Here is a 20238-nt window from a genome sequence, read left to right as displayed (position 1 = left end):
CAGCACAGTGTGAGAGATATGGATAGTGTGAGAGATCAGCACAGTGTGAGAGATAAGGAGAGTGTGAGAGATCAGCACAGTGTGAGAGATATGGATAGTGTGAGAGATCAGCACAGTGTGAGAGATATGGATAGTGTGAGAGATCAGCACAGTGTGAGAGATATGGATAGTGTGAGAGGTTGGCACAGTGTGAGAGATATGGATAGTGTGAGAGATCAGCACAGTGTGAGAGATATGGATAGTGTGAGAGATCAGCACAGTGTGAGAGATATGGATAGTGTGAGAGATCAGCACAGTGTGAGAGATATGGATAGTGTGAGAGATCAGCACAGTGTGAGAGATATGGATAGTGTGAGAGATCAGCACAGTGTGAGAGATATGGATAGTGTGAGAGATCAGCACAGTGTGAGAGATATGGATAGTGTGAGAGATCAGCACAGTGTGAGAGATATGGATAGTGTGAGAGATCAGCACAGTGTGAGAGATATGGATAGTGTGAGAGATCAGCACAGTGTGAGAGATAATGACAGTGTGAGAGATCAGCACAGTGTGAGAGATAAGGACAGTGTGAGAGATCAGCACAGTGTGAGAGATATGGATAGTGTGAGAGATCAGCACAGTGTGAGAGATATGGATAGTGTGAGAGATCAGCACAGTGTGAGAGATATGGATAGTGTGAGAGATCAGCACAGTGTGAGAGATATGGATAGTGTGAGAGATCAGCACAGTGTGAGAGATATGGATAGTGTGAGAGATCAGCACAGTGTGAGAGATATGGATAGTGTGAGAGATCCGCACAGTGTGAGAGATAAGGAGATTGTGAGAGATCAGCACAGTGTGAAGAGATATGGATAGTGTGAGAGATCAGCACAGTGTGAGAGATATGGATAGTGTGAGAGATCAGCACAGTGTGAGAGATATGGATAGTGTGAGAGATCAGCACAATGTGAGAGATATGGATAGTGTGAGAGATCAGCACAGTGTGAGAGATATGGATATTGTGAGAGGTTGGCACAGTGTGAGAGATCAGCACAGTTTGAGAGATATCGATAGTGTGAGAGATATGGATAGTGTGAGAGATCAGCACAGTGTGAGAGATATGGATAGTGGGAGAGGTTGGCACAGTGTGAGAGATAAGGACAGTGTGAGAGATCAGCACAGTGTGAGAGATATGGTTAGTGTGAGAGATCAGCACAGTGTGAGAGATATGGATAGTGTGAGAGATCAGCACAGTGTGAGAGATATGGATAGTGTGAGAGAACAGCACAGTGTGAGAGATATGGATAGTGTGAGAGATCAGCCCAGTGTGAGAGGTTGGCACAGTGTGAGAGATCAGCACAGTGTGAGAGATATGGATATTGTGAGAGATCAGCACAGTGTGAGAGATATGGATAGTGTGAGAGATCAGCACAGTGTGAGAGATATGGATAGTGTGAGAGATCAGCACAGTGTGATAGATATGGATAGTGTGAGAGGATGGCACAGGGTGAGAGATAAGGACAGTGTGAGAGATCAGCACAGTGTGAGAGATATGTATAGTGTGAGAGGTTGGCACAGTCTGAGAGATAAGGACAGTGTGAGAGATCAGCAGAGTGTGAGAGATATGGATAGTGTGAGAGGTTGGCACAGTATGAGAGATAAGGGCAGTGTGAGAGATCAGCACCGGGTGAGAGGTATGGATAGTGTGAGAGATCAGCACAGTGTGAGAGATATGGATAGTGTGAGAGATCAGCACAGTGTGAGAGATATGGATAGTGTGAGAGGTTGGCACAGTGTGAGAGATCAGCACAGTGTGAGAGATATGGATAGTGTGAGAGATCAGCACAGTGTGAGAGATATGGATAGTGTGAGAGATCAGCACAGTGTGAGAGATATGGATAGTGTGAGAGACCGGCACAGTGTAAGAGAAATGGATAGTGTGAGAGGTTGGCACAGTGTGTGAGATAAGGACAGTGTGAGAGATCAGCACAGTGTGAGAGATATGGTTAGTGTGAGAGATCAGCACAGTGTGAGAGATATGGACAGTGTGAGAGATCAGCACAGTGTGAGAGATATGGATAGTGTGAGAGATCAGCACAGTGTGAGAGATATGGATAGTGTGAGAGATCAGAACAGTGTGAGAGATAAGGACAGTGTGAGAGATCAGCACAGTGTGAGAGATATGGATAGTGTGAGAGATCAGCAGAGTGTGAGAGATATGGATAGTGTGAAGGTTGTCACAGTGTAAGAGATCAGCACAGTGTGAGAGATATGGATAGTGTGAGAGATCAGCACAGTGTGAGAGATATGGATAGTGTGAGAGTTCAGAACAGTGTGAGAGATATGGATAGTGTGAGAGGTTGGCACAGTGTGAGAGATCAGCACAGTGTGAGAGATATCGATATTGTGAGAGATCAGCACAGTGTGAGAGATATGGATAGTGTGAGAGATCAGCACAGTGTGAGAGATATGGATAGTGTGAGAGATCAGCACAGGGTGAGAGATATGGATAGTGTGAGAGGTTGGCACAGTGTGAGAGATAAGGAGAGTGTGAGAGATCAGCACAGTGTGAGAGATATGGATAGTGTGAGAGGTTGGCACAGTGTGAGAGATATGGATAGTGTGAGAGATCAGCACAGTGTGAGAGATATGGATAGTGTGAGAGATCAGCACAGTGTGAGAGATATGGATAGTGTGAGAGATCAGCACAGTGTGAGAGATATGGATAGTGTGAGAGATCAGCACAGTGTGAGAGCTATGGATAGTGTGAGAGATCAGCACAGTGTGAGACATATGGATAGTGTGAGAGATCAGCGCAGTGTGAGAGATATGGATAGTGTGAGAGATCAGCACAGTGTGAGAGATATGGATAGTGTGAGAGATCAGCACAGCGTGAGAGATATGGATAGTGTGAGTGATCAGCACAGTGTGAGAGATATGGATAGTGTGAGAGATCAGCACAGTGTGAGAGATATTGATAGTGTGAGAGATCAGCACAGTGTGAGTGATCAGCACAGTGTGAGAGATCAGCACAGTGTGAGAGATCAGCAGAGTGTGAGAGATATGGATAGTGTGAGAGATCAGCACAGTGTGAGAGATATGGATAGTATGAGAGATCAGCACAGTGTGAGAGATCAGCACAGTGTGAGAGATATGGATATTGTGAGAGATCAGCACAGTGTGGGAGATCAGCACAGTGTGAGAGATCAGCACAGTGTGAGAGATCAGCACAGTGTGAGAGATAAGGACAGTGTGAGAGATCAGCACAGTGTGAGAGACATGGACAGTGTGAGAGATCAGCACAGTGTGAGAGATGTGGACAGTGTGAGAGATCAGCACAGTGTGAGAGATAAGGACAGAGTGAGAGATAAGCACAGTGTGAGAGATATCGATAGTGTGAGAGATCAGCACAGTGTGAGAGATATGGATAGTGTGAGAGATGAGCACAGTGTGAGAGATATGGATAGTGTGAGAGGTTGGCACAGTGTGAGAGATCAGCACAGTGTGAGAGATCAGCACAGTGTGAGAGATCAGCACAGTGTGAGAGATCAACACAGTGTGAGAGATAAGGACAGTGTGAGAGATCAGCACAGTGTGAGAGACATGGACAGTGTGAGAGATCAGCACAGTGTGAGAGATATGGATAGTGTGAGAGATCAGCACAGTGTGAGAGATATGGATAGTGTGAGTGATCAACACAGTGTGAGAGATATGGATAGTGTGAGAGAGCAGCACAGTGTGAGAGATATGGATAGTGTGAGAGGTCAGCACAGTGTGAGAGATATGGATAGTGTGAGAGATCAGCACAGTGTGAGAGATATGGATAGTGTGAGAGATCAGCACAGTGTGAGAGATAATGACAGTGTGAGAGATCAGCCCAGTGTGAGAGATAAGGACAGTGTGAGAGATCAGCACAGTGTGAGAGATATGGATAGTGTGAGAGATCAGCACAGTGTGAGAGATATGGATAGTGTGAGAGATCAGCACAGTGTGAGAGATATGGATAGTGTGAGAGATCAGCACAGTGTGAGAGATATGGATAGTGTGTGAGATCAGCACAGTGTGAGAGATATGGATAGTGTGAGAGATCAGCACAGTGTGAGAGATATGATAGTGTGAGAGATCAGCACAGTGTGAGAGATAAGGAGTTTGTGAGAGATCAGCACAGTGTGAGAGATATGGATAGTGTGAGAGATCAGCACAGTGTGAGAGATATGGATAGTGTGAGAGATCAGCACAGTGTGAGAGATATGGATAGTGTGAGAGGTTGGCACAGTGTGAGGGATATGGATAGTGTGAGAGATCAGCACAGTGTGAGAGATATGGATAGATTGAGAGATCAGCACAGTGTGAGAGAAATGGATAGTGTGAGAGATCAGCACAGTGTGAGAGATATGGATAGTGTGAGAGATCAGCACAGTGTGAGAGATATGGATAGTGTGAGAGATCAGCACAGTGTGAGAGATATGGATAGTGTGAGAGATCAGCACAGTGTGAGAGATATGGATAGTGTGTGAGGTCAGCACAGTGTGAGATATATGGATAGTGTGAGAGATCAGCACAGTGTGAGAGATATGGATAGTGTGAGAGATCAGCACAGTGTGAGAGATAATGACAGTGTGAGAGATCAGCACAGTGTGAGTGATAAGGACAGTGTGAGAGATCAGCACAGTGTGAGAGATATGGATAGTGTGAGAGATCAGCACAGTGTGAGAGATATGGATAGTGTGAGAGATCAGCACAGTGTGAGAGATATGGATAGTGTGAGAGATCAGCACAGTGTGAGAGATATGGATAGTGTGAGAGATCAGCACAGTGTGAGAGATATGGATAGTGTGAGAGATCATCACCGTGTGAGAGATATGGATAGTGTGAGAGATCCGCACAGTGTGAGAGATAAGGAGAGTGTGAGAGATCAGCACAGTGTGAGAGATATGGATAGTGTGAGAGATCAGCACAGTGTGAGAGATATGGATAGTGTGAGAGATCAGCACAGTGTGAGAGATATGGATAGTGTGAGAGATCAGCACAATGTGAGAGATATGGATAGTGTGAGAGATCAGCACAGTGTGAGAGATATGGATATTGTGAGAGGTTGGCACAGTGTGAGAGATCAGCACAGTTTGAGAGATATCGATAGTGTGAGAGATATGGATAGTGTGAGAGATCAGCACAGTGTGAGAGATATGGATAGTGGGAGAGGTTGGCACAGTGTGAGAGATAAGGACAGTGTGAGAGATCAGCACAGTGTGAGAGATATGGTTAGTGTGAGGGATCAGCACAGTGTGAGAGATATGGATAGTGTGAGAGATCAGCACAATGTGAGAGATATGGATAGTGTGAGAGAATAGCACAGTGTGAGAGATATGGATAGTGTGAGAGATCAGCACAGAGTGAGAGGTTGGCACAGTGTGAGAGATCAGCACAGTGTGAGAGATATGGATATTGTGAGAGATCAGCACAGTGTGAGAGATATGGATAGTGTGAGAGATCAGCACAGTGTGAGAGATATGGATAGTGTGAGAGATCAGCACAGTGTGATAGATATGGATAGTGTGAGAGGATGGCACAGGGTGAGAGATAAGGACAGTGTGAGAGATCAGCACAGTGTGAGAGATATGGATAGTGTGAGAGGTTGGCACAGTCTGAGAGATAAGGACAGTGTGAGAGATCAGCAGAGTGTGAGAGATATGGATAGTGTGAGAGGTTGGCACAGTATGAGAGATAAGGACAGTGTGAGAGATCAGCACAGTGTGAGAGGTATGGATAGTGTGAGAGATCAGCACAGTGTGAGAGATATGGATAGTGTGAGAGATCAGCACAGTGTGAGAGTTATGGATAGTGTGAGAGGTTGGCACAGTGTGTGAGATAAGGACAGTGTGAGAGATCAGCACAGTGTGAGAGATATGGTTAGTGTGAGAGATCAGCACAGTGTGAGAGATATGGACAGTGTGAGAGATCAGCACAGTGTGAGAGATATGGATAGTGTGAGAGATCAGCACAGTGTGAGAGATATGGATAGTGTGAGAGATCAGCAGATTGTGAGAGATATGGATAGTGTGAAGGTTGTCACAGTGTAAGGGATCAGCACAGTGTGAGAGATATGGATAGTGTGAGAGTTCAGAACAGTGTGAGAGATATGGATAGTGTGAGAGGTTGGCACAGTGTGAGAGATCAGCACAGTGTGAGAGATATCGATATTGTGAGAGATCAGCACAGTGTGAGAGATATGGATAGTGTGAGAGATCAGCACAGTGTGAGAGATATGGATAGTGTGAGAGATCAGCACAGTGTGAGAGATATGGATAGTGTGAGAGGTTGGCACAGTGTGAGAGATAAGGAGAGTGTGAGAGATCAGCACAGTGTGAGAGATATGGATAGTGTGAGAGGTTGGCACAGTGTGAGAGATATGGATAGTGTGAGAGATCAGCACAGTGTGAGAGATATGGATAGTGTGAGAGATCAGCACAGTGTGAGAGATATGGATAGTGTGAGAGATCAGCACAGTGTGAGAGATATGGATAGTGTGAGAGATCAGCACAGTGTGAGAGCTATGGATAGTGTGAGAGATCAGCACAGTGTGAGACATATGGATAGTGTGAGAGATCAGCGCAGTGTGAGAGATATGGATAGTGTGAGAGATCAGCACAGTGTGAGAGATATGGATAGTGTGAGAGATCAGCACAGTGTGAGAGACATGGACAGTGTGAGAGATCAGCACAGTGTGAGAGATGTGGACAGTGTGAGAGATCAGCACAGTGTGAGAGATAAGGACAGAGTGAGAGATCAGCACAGTGTGAGAGATATGGATAGTGTGAGAGATCAGCACAGTGTGAGAGATATGGATAGTGTGAGAGATGAGCACAGTGTGAGAGATATGGATAGTGTGAGAGGTTGGCACAGTGTGAGAGATCAGCGCAGTGTGAGAGATCAGCACAGTGTGAGAGATCAGCACAGTGTGAGAGATCAACACAGTGTGAGAGATAAGGACAGTGTGAGAGATCAGCACAGTGTGAGAGACATGGACAGTGTGAGAGATCAGCACAGTGTGAGAGATATGGATATTGTGAGAGATCAGCACAGTGTGAGAGATATGGATAGTGTGAGAGATCAGCACAGTGTGAGAGATATGGATAGTGTGAGAGATCAGCACAGTGTGAGAGATATGGATAGTGTGAGAGATCAGCACAGTGTGAGAGATATGGATAGTGTGAGAGATCAGCACAGTGTGAGAGATAAGGACAGTGAGAGAGATCAGTACAGTGTGAGAGATATGGATATTGTGAGAGATCAGCACAGTGTGAGAGATATGGATAGTGTGAGAGATCAGCACAGTGTGAGAGATATGGATAGTGTGAGAGGTTGGCACAGTGTGAGAGATCAGCACAGTGTGAGAGATATGGATAGTGTGAGAGGTTGGCATAGTGTGAGAGATATGGATAGTGTGAGAGATCAGCACAGTGTGAGAGATATGGATAGTTTGAGAGATCAGCACAATGTGAGAGATCAGCACAGTGTGAGAGATCAGCACAGTTTGAGAGATCAGCACAGTGTGAGAGATCAGCACAGTGTGAGAGATAAGGACAGTGTGAGAGATCAGCACAGTGTGAGAGACATGGACAGTGTGAGAGATCAGCACAGTGTGAGAGATGTGGACAGTGTGAGAGATCAGCACAGTGTGAGAGATAAGGACAGTGTGAGAGATCAGCACAGTGTGAGAGATATGGATAGTGTGAGAGATCAGCACAGTGTGAGAGATATGGATACTGTGAGAGATCAGCAGAGTGTGAGAGATAAGGACAGTGTGAGAGATCAGCACAGTGTGAGAGATATGGATAGTGTGAGAGATCAGCACAGTGTGAGAGATATGGATAGTGTGAGAGATCAGCACAGTGTGAGAGATATGGATAGTGTGAGAGGTTGGCACAGTGTGAGAGATCAGCACAGTGTGAGAGATATAGATAGTGTGAGAGGTTGGCACAGTGTGAGGGATATGGATAGTGTGAGAGATCAGCACAGTGTGAGAGATATGGATAGTGTGAGAGATCAGCACAGTGTGAGAGATATGGATAGTGTGAGAGATCAGCACAGTGTGAGAGATATGGATAGTGTGAGAGATCAACACAGGGTGAGAGATATGGATGGTGTGAGAGATCAGCACAGTGTGAGAGATATGGATAGTGTGAGTGGTCAGCACAGTGTGAGAGATATGGATAGTGTGAGAGATCAGCACAGTGTGAGAGATATGGATAGTGTGAGAGATCAGCACAGTGTGAGAGATAAGGACAGTGTGAGAGATCAGCACAGTGTGAGAGATATGGATAGTGTGAGAGATCAGCACAGTGTGAGAGATATGGATAGTGTGAGAGATCAGCACAGTGTGAGAGATATGGATAGTGTGAGAGATCAGCACAGTGTGAGAGATATGGATAGTGTGAGAGATCAGCACAGTGTGAGAGATATGGATAGTGTGAGAGATCAGCACAGTGTGAGAGATATGGATAGTGTGAGAGATCAGCACAGTGTGAGAGATAAGGAGAGTGTGAGAGATCAGCACAGTGTGAGAGATATGGATAGTGTGAGAGATCAGCACAGTGTGAGAGATATGGATAGTGTGAGAGATCAGCACAGTGTGAGAGATCAGCACAGTGTGAGAGATCAGCACAGTGTGAGAGATCAGCACAGTGTGAGAGATCAGCACAGTGTGAGAGATATGGATAGTGTGAGAGATCAGCACAGTGTGAGAGATATGGATAGTGTGAGAGATCAGCACAGTGTGAGAGATGAGCACAGTGTGAGAGATATGGATATTGTGAGAGATCAGCACAGTGTGAGAGATCAGCACAGTGTGAGAGATCAGCACAGTGTGAGAGATCAGCACAGTGTGAGAGATAAGGACAGTGTGAGAGATCAGCACAGTGTGAGAGACATGGACAGTGTGAGAGATCAGCACAGTGTGCGAGATGTGGACAGTGTGAGAGATCAGCACAGTGTGAGAGATAAGGACAGAGTGAGAGATCAGCACAGTGTGAGAGATATGGATAGTGTGAGAGATCAGCACAGTGTGAGAGATATGGATAGTGTGAGAGATGAGCACAGTGTGAGAGATATGGATAGTGTGCGAGGTTGGCACAGTGTGAGAGATCAGCACAGTGTGAGAGATCAGCACAGTGTGAGAGATCAGCACAGTGTGAGAGATCAACACAGTGTGAGAGATAAGGACAGTGTGAGAGATCAGCACAGTGTGAGAGACATGCACAGTGTGAGAGATCAGCACAGTGTGAGAGATGTGGACAGTGTGAGAGATCAGCACAGTGTGAGAGATATGGATAGTGTGAGAGATCAGCACAGTGTGAGAGATATGGATAGTGTTAGAGATCAGCACAGTGTGAGAGATATGGATAGTGTGAGAGATCAGCACAGTGTGAGAGATATGGATAGTGTGAGAGATCAGCACAGTGTGAGAGATATGGATAGTGTGAGAGATCAGCACAGTGTGAGAGATAAGGACAGTGAGAGAGATCAGTACAGTGTGAGAGATATGGATATTGTGAGAGATCAGCACAGTGTGAGAGATATGGATAGTGTGAGAGATCAGCACAGTGTGAGAGGTTTGGATAGTGTGAGAGGTTGGCACAGTGTGAGAGATCAGCACAGTGTGAGAGATATGGATAGTGTGAGAGGTTGGCATAGTGTGAGAGATATGGATAGTGTGAGAGATCAGCACAGTGTGAGAGATATGGATAGTGTGAGAGATCAGGACAGTGTGAGAGATCAGCACAGTGTGAGAGATCAGCACAGTGTGAGAGATAAGGACAGTGTGAGAGATCAGCACAGTTTGAGAGACATGGACAGTGTGAGAGATCAGCACAGTGTGAGAGATGTGGACAGTGTGAGAGATCAGCACAGTGTGAGAGATAAGGACAGTGTGAGAGATCAGCACAGTGTGAGAGATATGGATAGTGTGAGAGATCAGCACAGTGTGAGAGATATGGATAGTGTGAGAGATGAGCACTTTGTGAGAGATAAGGACAGTGTGAGAGATCAGCACAGTGTGAGAGATATGGATAGTGTGAGAGATCAGCACAGTGTGAGAGATATGGATAGTGTGAGAGATCAGCACAGTGGGAGAGATAAGGACAGTGTGAGAGATCAGCACAGTGTGAGAGATATGGATAGTGTGAGAGATCAGCACAGTGTGAGAGATATGGATAGTGTGAGAGATCAGCACAGTGTGAGAGATATGGATAGTGTGATAGGTTGGCACAGTGTGAGAGATCAGCACAGTGTGAGACATATGGATAGTGTGAGAGATCAGCGCAGTGTGAGAGATATGGATAGTGTGAGAGATCAGCACAGTGTGAGAGATATGGATAGTGTGAGAGATCAGCACAGCGTGAGAGATATGGATAGTGTGAGTGATCAGCACAGTGTGAGAGATATGGATAGTGTGAGAGATCAGCACAGTGTGAGAGATATTGATAGTGTGAGAGATCAGCACAGTGTGAGTGATCAGCACAGTGTGAGAGATCAGCACAGTGTGAGAGATCAGCACAGTGTGAGAGATCAGCACAGTGTGAGAGATATGGATAGTGTGAGAGATCAGCACAGTATGAGAGATATGGATAGTATGAGAGATCAGCACAGTGTGAGAGATCAGCACAGTGTGAGAGATATGGATATTGTGAGAGATCAGCACAGTGTGAGAGATCAGCACAGTGTGAGAGATCAGCACAGTGTGAGAGATCAGCACAGTGTGAGAGATAAGGACAGTGTGAGAGATCAGCACAGTGTGAGAGACATGGACAGTGTGAGAGATCAGCACAGTGTGAGAGATGTGGACAGTGTGAGAGATCAGCACAGTGTGAGAGATAAGGACAGAGTGAGAGATAAGCACAGTGTGAGAGATATGGATAGTGTGAGAGATCAGCACAGTGTGAGAGATATGGATAGTGTGAGAGATGAGCACAGTGTGAGAGATATGGATAGTGTGAGAGGTTGGCACAGTGTGAGAGATCAGCACAGTGTGAGAGATCAGCACAGTGTGAGAGATCAGCACAGTGTGAGAGATCAACACAGTGTGAGAGTTAAGGACAGTGTGAGAGATCAGCACAGTGTGAGAGACATGGACAGTGTGAGAGATCAGCACAGTGTGAGAGATATGGATAGTGTGAGAGATCAGCACAGTGTGAGAGATATGGATAGTGTGAGAGATCAGCACAGTGTGAGAGATATGGATAGTGTGAGAGATCAGCACAGTGTGAGAGATATGGATAGTGTGAGAGATCAGCACAGTGTGAGAGATATGAATAGTGTGAGAGATCAGCACAGTGTGAGAGATAAGGAGTTTGTGAGAGATCAGCACAGTGTGAGAGATATGGATAGTGTGAGAGATCAGCACAGTGTGAGAGATATGGATAGTGTGAGAGATCAGCACAGTGTGAGAGATATGGATAGTGTGAGAGATCAGCACAGTGTGAGAGATATGGATAGTGTGAGAGATCAGCACAGTGTGAGAGATATGGATAGTGTGAGAGATCAGCACAGTGTGAGAGATATGGATAGTGTGAGAGATCAGCACAGTGTGAGAGATATGGATAGTGTGAGAGATCAGCACAGTGTGAGAGATATGGATAGTGTGAGAGATCAGCACAGTGTGAGAGATATGGATAGTGTGAGAGATCAGCACAGTGTGAGAGATATGGATAGTGTGAGAGATCAGCACAGTGTGAGAGATATGGATAGTGTGAGAGATCAGCACAGTGTGAGAGATATGGATAGTGTGAGAGATCAGCACAGTGTGAGAGATAATGACAGTGTGAGAGATCAGCACAGTGTGAGAGATATGGATAGTGTGAGAGATCAGCACAGTGTGAGAGATATGGATAGTGTGAGAGATCAGCACAGTGTGAGAGATATGGATAGTGTGAGAGATCAGCACAGTGTGAGAGATATGGATAGTGTGAGAGATCAGCACAGTGTGAGAGATATGGATAGTGTGAGAGATCAGCACAGTGTGAGAGATATGGATAGTGTGAGAGATCAGCACAGTGTGAGAGATAAGGAGAGTGTGAGAGATCAGCACAGTGTGAGAGATATGGATAGTGTGAGAGATCAGCACAGTGTGAGAGATATGGATAGTGTGAGAGATCAGCACAGTGTGAGAGATATGGATAGTGTGAGAGATCAGCACAGTGTGAGAGATATGGATAGTGTGAGAGATCAGCACAGTGTGAGAGATATGGATAGTGTGAGAGGTTGGCACAGTGTGAGAGATCAGCACAGTTTGAGAGATATCGATAGTGTGAGAGATATGGATAGTGTGAGAGATCAGCACAGTGTGAGAGATATGGATAGTGGGAGAGGTTGGCACAGTGTGAGAGATAAGGACAGTGTGAGAGATCAGCACAGTGTGAGAGATATGGTTAGTGTGAGAGATCAGCACAGTGTGAGAGATATGGATAGTGTGAGAGATCAGCACAGTGTGAGAGATATGGATAGTGTGAGAGAACAGCACAGTGTGAGAGATATTGATAGTGTGAGAGATCAGCACAGTGTGAGAGATATGGATAGTGTGAGAGATCGGCACAGTGTAAGAGATATGGATAGTGTGAGAGGTTGGCACAGTGTGTGAGATAAGGACAGTGTGAGAGATCAGCACAGTGTGAGAGATATGGTTAGTGTGAGAGATCAGCACAGTGTGAGAGATATGGACATTGTGAGAGATCAGCACAGTGTGAGAGATATGGATAGTGTGAGAGATCAGCACAGTGTGAGATATATGGATAGTGTGAGAGATCAGAACAGTGTGAGAGATAAGGACAGTGTGAGAGATCAGCACAGTGTGAGAGATATGGATAGTGTGAGAGATCAGCACAGTGTGAGAGATATGGATAGTGTGAGAGATCAGCAGATTGTGAGAGATATGGATAGTGTGAAGGTTGTCACAGTGTAAGAGATCAGCACAGTGTGAGAGATATGGGTAGTGTGAGAGTTCAGAACAGTGTGAGAGATATGGATAGTGTGAGAGGTTGGCACAGTGTGAGAGATCAGCACAGTGTGAGAGATATCGATATTGTGAGAGATCAGCACAGTGTGAGAGATATGGATAGTGTGAGAGATCAGCACAGTGTGAGAAATATGGATAGTGTGAGAGATCAGCACAGGGTGAGAGATAAGGATAGTGTGAGAGGTTGGCACAGTGTGAGAGATAAGGAGAGTGTGAGAGATCAGCACAGTGTGAGAGATATGGATAGTGTGAGAGGTTGGCACAGTGTGAGAGATATGGATAGTGTGAGAGATCAGCACAGTGTGAGAGATATGGATAGTGTGAGAGATCAGCACAGTGTGAGAGATATGGATAGTGTGAGAGATCAGCACAGTGTGAGAGATATGGATAGTGTGAGAGATCAGCACAGTGTGAGAGCTATGGATAGTGTGAGAGATCAGCACAGTGTGAGAGATATGGATAGTGTGAGAGATCAGCACAGTGTGAGAGATATGGATAGTGTGAGAGATCAGCACAGTGTGAGAGATATGGATAGTGTGAGAGATCAGCACAGTGTGAGAGACATGGACAGTGTGAGAGATCAGCACAGTGTGAGAGATGTGGACAGTGTGAGAGATCAGCACAGTGTGAGAGATAAGGACAGAGTGAGAGATCAGCACAGTGTGAGAGATATGGATAGTGTGAGAGATCAGCACAGTGTGAGAGATATGGATAGTGTGAGAGATCAGCACAGTGTGAGAGATATGGATAGTGTGAGAGGTTGGCACAGTGTGAGAGATCAGCACAGTGTGAGAGATCAGCACAGTGTGAGAGATCAGCACAGTGTGAGAGATCAACACAGTGTGAGAGATCAGCACAGTGTGAGAGATCAGCACAGTGTGAGAGACATGGACAGTGTGAGAGATCAGCACAGTGTGAGAGATGTGGACAGTGTGAGAGATCAGCACAGTGTGAGAGATATGGATATTGTGAGAGATCAGCACAGTGTGAGAGATATGGATAGTGTGAGAGATCAGCACAGTGTGAGAGATATGGATAGTGTGAGAGATCAGCACAGTGTGAGAGATATGGATAGTGTGAGAGATCAGCACAGTGTGAGAGATATGGATAGTGTGAGAGGTTGGCACAGTGTGAGAGATCAGCACAGTGTGAGAGATATGGATAGTGTGAGAGGTTGGCATAGTGTGAGAGATATGGATAGTGTGAGAGATCAGCACAGTGTGAGAGATATGGATAGTTTGAGAGATCAGCACAATGTGAGAGATCAGCACAGTGTGAGAGATCAGCACAGTTTGAGAGATCAGCACAGTGTGAGAGATCAGCACAGTGTGAGAGATAAGGACAGTGTGAGAGATCAGCACAGTGTGAGAGACATGGACAGTGTGAGAGATCAGCACAGTGTGAGAGATGTGGACAGTGTGAGAGATCAGCACAGTGTGAGAGATAAGGACAGTGTGAGAGATCAGCACAGTGTGAGAGATATGGATAGTGTGAGAGATCAGCACAGTGTGAGAGATATGGATAGTGTGAGAGATCAGCACAGTGTGAGAGATATGGATAGTGTGAGAGGTTGGCACAGTGTGAGAGATCAGCACAGTGTGAGAGATATAGATAGTGTGAGAGGTTGGCACAGTGTGAGGGATATGGATAGTGTGAGAGATCAGCACAGTGTGAGAGATATGGATAGTGTGAGAGATCAGCACAGTGTGAGAGATATGGATAGTGTGAGAGATCAGCACAGTGTGAGAGATATGGATAGTGTGAGAGATCAGCACAGTGTGAGAGATATGGATAGTGTGAGAGATCAGCACAGTGTGAGAGATATGGATAGTGTGAGAGATCAGCACAGTGTGAGAGATATGGATAGTGTGAGAGGTCAGCACAGTGTGAGAGATATGGATAGTGTGAGAGATCAGCACAGTGTGAGAGATATGGATAGTGTGAGAGATCAGCACAGTGTGAGAGATAATGACAGTGTGAGAGATCAGCACAGTGTGAGAGATAAGGACAGTGTGAGAGATCAGCACAGTGTGAGAGATATGGATAGTGTGAGAGATCAGCACAGTGTGAGAGATATGGATAGTGTGAGAGATCAGCACAGTGTGAGAGATATGGATAGTGTGAGAGATCAGCACAGTGTGAGAGATATGGATAGTGTGAGAGATCAGCACAGTGTGAGAGATATGGATAGTGTGAGAGATCAGCACAGTGTGAGAGATATGGATAGTGTGAGAGATCAGCACAGTGTGAGAGATAAGGAGAGTGTGAGAGATCAGCACAGTGTGAGAGATATGGATAGTGTGAGAGATCAGCACAGTGTGAGAGATATTGATAGTGTGAGAGATCAGCACAGTGTGAGTGATCAGCACAGTGTGAGAGATCAGCACAGTGTGAGAGATCAGCACAGTGTGAGAGATCAGCACCGTGTGAGAGATATGGATAGTGTGAGAGATCAGCACAGTGTGAGAGATGAGCACAGTGTGAGAGATATGGATATTGTGAGAGATCAGCACAGTGTGAGAGATCAGCACAGTGTGAGAGATCAGCACAGTGTGAGAGATCAGCACAGTGTGAGAGATAAGGACAGTGTGAGAGATCAGCACAGTGTGAGAGACATGGACAGTGTGAGAGATCAGCACAGTGTGAGAGATGTGGACAGTGTGAGAGATCAGCACAGTGTGAGAGATAATGACAGAGTGAGAGATCAGCACAGTGTGAGAGATATGGATAGTGTGAGAGATCAGCACAGTGTGAGAGATATGGATAGTGTGAGAGATGAGCACAGTGTGAGAGATATGGATAGTGTGCGAGGTTGGCACAGTGTGAGAGATCAGCACAGTGTGAGAGATCAGCACAGTGTGAGAGATCAGCACAGTGTGAGAGATCAACACAGTGTGAGAGATAAGGACAGTGTGAGAGATCAGCACAGTGTGAGAGACATGGACAGTGTGAGAGATCAGCACAGTGTGAGAGATGTGGACAGTGTGAGAGATCAGCACAGTGTGAGAGATATGGATATTGTGAGAGATCAGCACAGTGTGAGAGATATGGATAGTGTTAGAGATCAGCACAGTGTGAGAGATATGGATAGTGTGAGAGATCAGCACAGTGTGAGAGATATGGATAGTGTGAGAGATCAGCACAGTGTGAGAGATATGGATAGTGTGAGAGATCAGCACAGTGTGAGAGATAAGGACAGTGAGAGAGATCAGTACAGTGTGAGAGATATGGATATTGTGAGAGATCAGCACAGTGTGAGAGATATGGATAGTGTGAGAGATCAGCACAGTGTGAGAGGTATGGAGAGTGTGAGAGGTTGGCACAGTGTGAGAGATCAGCACAGTGTGAGAGATATGGATAGTGTGAGAGGTTGGCATAGTGTGAGAGATATGGATAGTGTGAGAGATCAGCACAGTGTGAGAGATATGGATAGTGTGAGAGATCAGCACAGTGTGAGAGATCAGCACAGTGTGAGAGATCAGCACAGTGTGAGAGATAAGGACAGTGTGAGAGATCAGCACAGTTTGAGAGACATGGACAGTGTGAGAGATCAGCACAGTGTGAGAGATGTGGACAGTGTGAGAGATCAGCACAGTGTGAGAGATAAGGACAGTGTGAGAGATCAGCACAGTGTGAGAGATATGGATAGTGTGAGAGATCAGCACAGTGTGAGAGATATGGATAGTGTGAGAGATGAGAACTTTGTGAGAGATAAGGACAGTGTGAGAGATCAGCACAGTGTGAGAGATATGGATAGTGTGAGAGATCAGCACATTGTGAGAGATATGGATAGTGTGAGAGATCAGCACAGTGGGAGAGATAAGGACAGTGTGAGAGATCAGCACAGTGTGAGAGATATGTATAGTGTGAGAGATCAGCACAGTGTGAGAGATATGGAGAGTGTGAGAGATCAGCACAGTGTGAGAGATATGGATAGTGTGAAAGGTTGGCACAGTGTGTGAGATCAGCACAGTGTGAGAGATATGGATAGTGTGAGAGGTTGGCACAGTGTGAGGGATATGTTTAGTGTGAGAGATCAGCACAGTGTGAGAGATATGGATAGTGTGAGAGATCAGCACAGTGTGAGAGATATGGATAGTGTGAGAGATCAGCACAGTGTGAGAGATATGGATAGTGTGAGAGATCAACACAGTGTGAGAGATATGGATAGTGTGAGAGATCAGCACAGTGTGAGAGATATGGATAGTGTGAGAGGTCAGCACAGTTTGAGAGATATGGATAGTGTGAGAGATCAGCACAGTGTGAGAGATATTGATAGTGTGAGAGATCAGCACAGTGTGAGAGATAATGACAGTGTGAGAGATCAGCACAGTGTGAGAGATAAGGACAGTGTGAGAGATCAGCACAGTGTGAGAGATATGGATAGTGTGAGAGATCAGCACAGTGTGAGAGATATGGATAGTGTGATAGATCAGCACAGTGTGAGAGATATGGATAGTGTGAGAGATCAGCACAGTGTGAGAGATATGGATAGTGTGAGAGATCAGCACAGTGTGAGAGATAAGGACAGTGAGAGAGATCAGTAAAGTGTGAGAGATATGGATATTGTGAGAGATCAGCACAGTGTGAGAGATATGGATAGTGTGAGAGATCAGCACAGTGTGAGAGATATGGATAGTGTGTGAGGTTGGCACAGTGTGAGAGATCAGCACAGTGTGAGAGATATGGATAGTGTCAGAGGTTGGCATAGTGTGAGAGATATGGATAGTGTGAGAGATCAGCACAGTGTGAGAGATATGGATAGTGTGAGAGATCAGCACAGTGTGAGAGATCAGCACAGTGTGAGAGATCAGCACAGTGTGAGAGATCAGCACAGTGAGAGAGATCAGCACAGTGTGAGAGATAAGGACAGTGTGAGAGATCAGCACAGTGTGAGAGACATGGACAGTGTGAGAGATCAGCACAGTGTGAGAGATGTGGACAGTGTGAGAGATCAGCACAGTGTGAGAGATAAGGACAGTGTGAGAGATCAGCACAGTGTGAGAGATATGGATAGTGTGAGAGATCAGCACAGTGTGAGAGATATGGATAGTGTGAGAGATCAGCACAGTGTGAGAGATAAGGACAGTGTGAGAGATCAGCACAGTGTGAGAGATATGGATAGTGTGAGAGATCAGCACAGTGTGAGAGATATGGATAGTGTGAGAGATCAGCACAGTGTGAGAGATATGGATAGTGTGAGAGGTTGGCACAGTGTGAGAGATCAGCACAGTGTGAGAGATATGGATAGTGTGAGAGGTTGGCACAGTGTGAGAGATATGGATAGTGTGAGAGATCAGCACAGTGTGAGAGATATGGATAGTGTGAGAGATCAGCACAGTGTGAGAGATATGGATAGTGTGAGAGATCAGCACAGTGTGAGAGATATGGATAGTGTGAGAGATCAGCACAGTGTGAGAGATATGGATAGTGTGAGAGATCAGCACAGTGTGAGAGATATGGATAGTGTGAGAGATCAGCACAGTGTGAGAGATATGGATAGTGTGAGAGATCAGCACAGTGTGAGAGATATGGATAGTGTGAGAGATCAGCACAGTGTGAGAGATATGGATAGTGTGAGAGATCAGCACAGTGTGAGAGATAAGGACAGTGTGAGAGATCAGCACAGTGTGAGAGATAAGGACAGTGTGAGAGATCAGCACAGTGTGAGAGATATGGATAGTGTGAGAGATCAGCACAGTGTGAGAGATATGGATAGTGTGAGAGATCAGCACAGTGTGAGAGATATGGATAGTGTGAGAGATCAGCACAGTGTGAGAGATATGGATAGTGTGAGAGATCAGCACAGTGTGAGAGATATGGATAGTGTGAGAGATCAGCACAGTGTGAGAGATATGGATAGTGTGAGAGATCAGCACAGTGTGAGAGATATGGATAGTGTGAGAGATCAGCACAGTGTGAGAGATATGGATAGTGTGAGAGATCAGCACAGTGTGAGAGATATGGATAGTGTGAGAGATCAGCACAGTGTGAGAGATATGGATAGTGTGAGAGATCAGCACAGTGTGAGAGATATGGATAGTGTGAGAGATCAGCACAGTGTGAGAGATATGGATAGTGTGAGAGATCAGCACAGTGTGAGAGATATGGATAGTGTGAGAGATCAGCACAGTGTGAGAGATATGGATAGTGTGAGAGATCAGCAAATTGTGAGAGATATGGATAGTGTGAGAGATCAGCACAGTGTGAGAGATATGGATAGTGTGAGAGATCAGCACAGTGTGAGAGATATGGTTAGTGTGAGAGATCAGCACAGTGTGAGAGATATGGACAGTGTGAGAGATCAGCACAGTGTGAGAGATATGGATAGTGTGAGAGATCAGCACAGTGTGAGAGATATGGATAGTGTGAGAGATCAGAACAGTGTGAGAGATATGGATAGTGTGAGAGATCAGCACAGTGTGAGAGATATGGATAGTGTGAGAGATCAGCACAGTGTGAGAGATATGGATAGTGTGAGAGATCAGCACAGTGTGAGAGATATGGATAGTGTGAGAGATCAGAACAGTGTGAGAGATATGGATAGTGTGAGAGATCAGCACAGTGTGAGAGATATGGATAGTGTGAGAGATCAGCACAGTGTGAGAGATATGGATAGTGTGAGAGATCAGCACAGTGTGAGAGATATGGATAGTGTGAGAGATCAGCACAGTGTGAGAGATATGGATAGTGTGAGAGATCAGCACAGTGTGAGAGATATGGATAGTGTGAGAGATCAGCACAGTGTGAGAGTTCAGCACAGTGTGAGAGATATCGATAGTGTGAGAGATATGGATAGTGTGAGAGATCAGCACAGTGTGAGAGATATGGATAGTGGGAGAGGTTGGCACAGTGTGAGACATAAGGACAGTGTGAGAGATCAGCACAGTGTGAGAGATATGGTTAGTGTGAGAGAACAGCACAGTGTGAGAGATATGGATAGTGTGAGAGATCAGCACAGTGTGAGAGATATGGATAGTGTGAGAGATCAGCACATTGTGAGAGATATGGATAGTGTGAGAGATCAGGCCAGTGTGAGAGGTTGGCACAGTGTGAGAGATCAGCACAGTGTGAGAGATATGGATATTGTGAGAGATCAGCACAGTGTGAGAGATATGGATAGTGTGAGAGATCAGCACAGTGTGAGAGATATGGATAGTTTGAGAGATCAGCACAGTGTGAGAGATATGGATAGTGTGAGAGGTTGGCACAGGGTGAGAGATAAGGACAGTGTGAGATATCAGCACAGT

The sequence above is a fragment of the Carcharodon carcharias genome, chromosome 26 (genome assembly GCF_017639515.1).
Source record: "Carcharodon carcharias isolate sCarCar2 chromosome 26, sCarCar2.pri, whole genome shotgun sequence".
In the NCBI taxonomy this organism is placed as follows: Eukaryota; Metazoa; Chordata; class Chondrichthyes; order Lamniformes; family Lamnidae; genus Carcharodon; species Carcharodon carcharias.
This window is presented reverse-complemented; position numbering follows the sequence as displayed.